This window comes from Gadus macrocephalus, chromosome 14 (assembly GCF_031168955.1).
Source record: "Gadus macrocephalus chromosome 14, ASM3116895v1".
NCBI lineage: Eukaryota > Metazoa > Chordata > Actinopteri > Gadiformes > Gadidae > Gadus > Gadus macrocephalus.
Window position 1 is genome coordinate 20,048,511 of NC_082395.1, and position 6,195 is coordinate 20,054,705.

Sequence of the window (6,195 nt, forward strand, 5' to 3'; positions counted from 1 at the left end):
ATGTGGACAGGGCTGCTCTGTGTCATAGAAGCTTATTGTACGGCGTACACTCTCCTTAAAGAGGCTATACATTAGGACGCCTCCTTCTCTTGCGGACGTCAGCAAGTTTGCCGTGTCTGTAATTACAGGCTCCTGGGGAGTGGAAGTGTAAATAAGGGCAGAACTTGGCAATATTGTCAGAGCGCTGGAAGCGAGGAATTGATAGCACTTGTCCGCACAGTAGAGCTTCTCTCACGTTGCTCCTCAGGGGGGGGTTGTGTGTGCTGTGTGTATATGCAGCACTCCTACTGTTTGCCTTCATTTGTGTGTGTGTGTGTGTGTGTGTGTGTGTGTGTGTGTGCGCGTGTTTGCATATATGTTTGTGTGTGCTGTGCGTGCGAGCGCACACCTGTGTGTGCGTGGGCGAGCGTGTGTCTGTGTGTGTGTGTGCGTCTGTGTGTGTGTGTGTGTGTGTGTGTGTGTGTGTGTGTGTGTGTGTGTGTGTGTGCATCCACACCAGCGCAGATGATGGAAGAGAGGATGACCAGGACTGTGTGTGTGTATTGTGCTGGAGCAGCTGCAGGTAAATCACGGTGAAACCGCGTTTATCACCGCTGATGGAGCATAATAACACTGTTGTGCTAACGACATATTTTTCCAACTGGAGGCATAATCGCACGCACATAAACTTTTACTCTTCAGTCATGAGGAGGTGCCCTATAGCTTTGCTTGTGCTCATAAACATCACATCATTCATGTGAATTAGTCTGGTTTGTGTTTGCGTGTGTGTGTGTGTGTGTGTGTGTGTGTGTGTGTGTGTGTGTGTGTGAGTGTGTGTGTGTGTGTGTGTGTGTGTGTGTGTGTGTGTGTGTGTGTGTGTGTGTGTGTGTGTGTGTGTGTGTGTGTGCATACTGTATGTGCTTAAATCTAGCCTTAAACCCATCCCACCAGGAGTTCCCTGTTCTTGTTGAATATTGCTGCCTCATCTGTTGTGGAGGACGCAGAGTGTACAGCCAGCCTGCCCTCCCTGCCAGAGGACCTATACAGGAATATTGGAGAAGAAGCATTCAAATTGTGAGTGGGTGTTGCTTACAAATCCACAGATCTGAGACTCTGTAGTGGTGAATCGCCTTTCTGCTGAATTCATAAAATCCAAATGTCTTGGAATAAACCAGAACAGATGACCAGAAACAGTTGACGCTTTGACGGAAACGTGTGCTTCCTACAAAGTGATGAAGCAGATTCGACGTTGGTATTATCGCACACATTCAGCAGTCCTGCCCAGTAGTTTTCTTTTGTCTCTATTGAGGATGAAGTCAGTTTCACTTTGAACGTGAGAGAGGAACACAGACTCAAACTAACCGGATTCGGAGTGTCATTTTCCAGCAAAGTGCTGTGATTGAATGGAAGGCTAATTATTATTGTGGCACCCCATTCTGCTCCCCATTAGCCCCGCGAGCATTCATTTCATAATGCCATTCAGAGTGACATGTTGGCCTAAAAAATAACTTAGTCACATTAAACACAGCAGTGACGGCCTGTCACTCAGGAGGGACTAAATATCCGATGGTGAGGGCGGGGGTATCTCGCCCATTTCAAACGTCAGACCATCTCATTTCTCGCTCGCCTTCATCCGTCTCTCTTTTATTTTTTCCCACTGTATGTTTTGGAAGAAAATGCCCGCCAGAGCCGTACGGTAGTTATCCTGCTGATGCAAAGTGAACACTGTGGCACCTTTATCTCCCTGTGCGCATTGTGCGCAACTGTTATCTGCCGTCTGCAGCCGCTAGCGGAGGGAATCACTTGTAAACAGGAAGTAGAGATATGCTGACAGAGTCACACGCGTGATGTTGCTACCTCAGAGAGCTCAGGTGAAGCTCCAAGCTCATTTTCATGATTATCGTGTGTGTTGTGTGTGTGGTGGTGTGTTGTGTGTGTGTGTGTGTGTGTGTGTGTAGTGTGTGTGTGTGTGTGTGTGTGTGTGTGTGTGTGTGTGTGTGTGTGTGTGTGTGTGTGTGTGTGTGTGTGTGTTGTCGGAGCTGATGCGTGTGTGTGTGTGTTTGTGTGTGTGTGTCGGGGCTGATGTGTGTGTGTGTGTGTTTGTGTGTGTGTGTATGTTAAATGGCGTGTAGTAAGGATTGAGTCATTGAGAAGCAACAGCCGAGCAGAGCCATCCTTGCTAGAGCCAGAAGGCTAATAGGGCACTCTTATTTCCTCTGTTAAATTTCTCCTCGTAGTCATGTCAACACGTGGAGTCACCACACATAACACATAAATAAAGAAATTTTCATCTGCTATGTCATTTTTAACCGGCTATCTAGAAATCCTTCAGCGGATCAAAGTGAGCTCTAAAACCATTCATTTGGATTTCCCTCCATAAATCTCCATATCCAAAGAAGGGCTGCATTCTGAACGTTCCTCCTGGCCACCCTAGCGAGTTACCACCCACTGTACACCACCCACTCACTGCCCCTCACCCGTGACTCTGGGCTCCTGTCTCTCCCTGCCCACATCCAGGCTCTGCATTCTGGCTGACGGTGCCGTCTCCACCTCCGCACCCCCCTAACCCCCACCTACTGCTCTGCTGCTGACTTGAAAAAGGCTCCCTAAACCCGTCTCTCCAGACAGGCGTGTGCTTGGTTACTTTAGTTGCACACAACGTGCCGCGCGCTCTTCCCTCTGTGCCTTTCACCACACTCATCTTTGGAAAAGGTCCTTTGAAACGCAACGTGGGATTGTGATGACATTCAGAAGACATGTGAGTATTTAGTTACCTGACATTTACCTCAATACGCTTTCTTGATGAATTCATCATTTGAGAAGTTAGCTGCAGGAGGTACACTTTTATGTCTTCTGCAAGATCTGGCAGGTCACAGTGAAGAGAGTTTATCTGCAATGCAGCAGATGAGAGGATTTCCTCAAGACGCCGGACGTTGCCAGGTTCACTCACACCCACACGTGAACCTTAGCCTAGAGGGTTTTTTTTACCCCCAGCCTTACATAGATCTGTCACTGCAACCCTAACGAGGAAAAGATCTGAATACCATACTGCCCTGAAAGCCTATGACTTATTGCTTGTTTCTGGCAATTGGACATGATATCGCCATGCCTGGTCAGTGCCATCTGCATAAGTCCAACACACACAAGCTCATAGTGTTGCTTGGATTTGAAGGACCTACATACATTTTACCCAGTGCCAATTGTGTCGTGGATTTTTGCTTCAACAAGGTACATTTAAATTGCACCATAATTGTGTGTGATTATCTCATCTCTATATTTCACTTTGTCGACACTGGGTAGAAAAATCCTCAAAGACACTTGAAGATTACTAGGAGTGCGTAATCCATCCTGACAACCACCTGTGAACATTTGCTAAACAACTCTAATTACCGTTATCTAAGAGCGAGTTACGGCTTTAACCTGCAGAAAGTGGGACATTGTCCTTGTTATCATCCCCTGTTTATCTACCTTCCATTGGCTGAACGATCTTTGGCCGGGTCTTACTGGAGACCATTCGTCTAATCGACGGCGGAAGAGAGACATTTGTCATACTCCACGACTGATGCCCTATCCAGCTTAGACCCTGTACCTGGTGAACAGCTGGGGTACCCCTGGCACAGGAGACGAGACATCACGGCGGACCATGACTGAAGGTTACGCTGGCCACAATCAGCCATCACCAGCGGGAACCTCCATGTCTACAGGTTAGAGGCCGTTATGATGCTTACCTCCATGAGGAGAGATTAGAGGCCGTTATGATGCTTACCTCCATGTCTAGAGGTTAGAGACCGTTATGATGCTTACCTCCATGTCTAGAGGTTAGAGACCGTTATGATGCTTACCTCCATGTGCAGAGGTTAGCAGCCAATATGCAGCCTTCTATTATGTCCCTGTCTCTGCAAGTCTGAACAGACTTTCTTCACCTTGCGGCCATTATCAAGTCAATAACATCCTTAGATATTATACACACACAAACACACACACAAAGAGAGAGATACACACACATCCAAACACACACACACACACACCCACACACACACACAGATACAGTTCATGCAGTGTAGTGCTCTTTTTCTCTCTCTCTCTCTCTCTCTCTCTCTCTCTCTCTCTCTCTCTCTCTCTCTCTATTTCTCTCTCTTGCACTCACACAGATGCTTGCGTGCCAAGGAGTTTGATGTAAATCTTCTGCTTGAATGACACACAGGGGACCCAAACCGAACTGGCGTTGTTGAAAAATATTATCATATTATTTTCTAGGGCTTGAATGCATGATCGGAATGACCGATGAATAGATCCAGGGCAATGTTTTTATTGTTATTTATTCGTATTCATCTGTTAGATCCGGGGTTATTAAAGACATTCAGAGCTGCAGACTCTTGAAACGCCCCTGCTGAGAACAACCTAAAGCATACAATGGAAATTGGAGTCGCTCTAAAAAAAACTGGAAATCGTGACAAAAAGCCCTCGGATCAGAGAAACACGGTCCCTGTCTCTGTATTATTAATACTGGCAGAGCCAACAGTTACAGTGCATCACATATCACAGTGCTGCTAAATCAACAACCCCTAGCTTATAAAGTTGTCAAAGGCTTTCTGCTCAGCAAAATTCCCCAACTGGGAGGGTCCCACGAGTTCGATCTGGTTCCACCAGTGGGTCCCCAATCGGTCTCACCGGTAGGTCCCCTCCAGCCCCACCGGTAGGTCCCCTCCAGCCCCACCGGTAGGTCCCCTCCAGCCCCACCGGTAGGTCCCCCTCCAGCCCCACCGGTAGGTCCCCTCCAGCCCCACCGGTAGGTCCCCTCAGCCCCACCGGTAGGTCCCACAAAGAACCTTCATATCAGTTGTGGTATTCTGGTCAGGTAGAAGGTTGGCTTGGGAGATGAAATGAGCTGCTCTAGAAACCTGTCTCCAAACCACTTCATTCTGAAAGATTTACATTAGATGCCAGTGATATGTGATAGAATTGGAAGGGGGCATATCGTAACCTGGACTATAGAGATACAAGCATGTACTTGAGGAGAGAAGCAGGGATGATCTTACTTTACAACCTGGATCCAATTTAAATCGAATTGGCATTGGACAAACCACTGAAACCGATGAGCATAACATGTGAGCAGGTGGTAGATGGATCTTCTCCTGGAGATTGACTTCCATGAAGGTCTACCTCCATGTAAAGAGACCCAACAGGATGTGGGAAGGACCAGATAAGCTTCGGGCAGATATAGGCATTTTTGCTGAATGGGGTTTTGAAAGAGTAACAAAAAAACAATAACCAATGATCAATAATTAACAATAACCAAAGTTCTGTCCAATTCAATCTAAAGTTTTTGATAGTGTTTGCCCCCATATATTATTCAAAAGCTTTGGCAGATTTTATTACCCACAGAGTACCAAAGTATTTTAAGGTAGTTATCATCCTCAGTTATGGCACTGCTTAGTAATACAGTTTGAAATGCTTGGTATAAATATTTCACTACCTTGGTCTGAAACAATCAGACATGGTGTGAATGAATCCAAACCGCCTGCTGTCTCATAAAACATTAGGCTAAACGGTTGAATTGGGCTTTGCTAATAATGGCTACATAATAAAAACCAGATTAATGCATAAAGCCACCACTGACTTCCTCTAATTTAACTATTTTTGAATCGGTGCCCTTGTGTTGTCATCGCTTCGCATTTAAAAACCGAAGGATCCTATCATGAGCCTTCCCTGGTCCTGTCTCCGGCTCCAGGACTAGGTGCGCGGCCAACATCAATACATCGTATCAACGTCCCAGTGGAGAACACATATTGCAGGATAAACAAACAAAGTGTATATAGAGCCTTCAGAAGGCTACCGCACGACAGAGTCGAACGAAAATGTACCTCCTGTTAAACTCCTCTTTGACAAAAAGATGATCTCACTGGAACCATTAGAGAACAGATGTATGCAGAGTTTGTCCCCCTCACTGATAAGACAATCTGGAGATAATAGCGGGATGCATCATTACACGCTACATGCCTAGGCCTGTGTTTTCCTCAAATTTACCCTCTGCCGCATTTGCAATCTTCCTCTGACAATTCGTGGACCCCCAGGGCTTCAGTGCTAATCTTTGGTCTCCAGCGCACACATGGCGCTAACCTGATACAAATCACAGGACCCGCAGGCGAGGTAAACCGACGGCGCCTCTGCAATGAGACCCATGTGAGCCACACAGACGTGTCCCCGAAGACACGC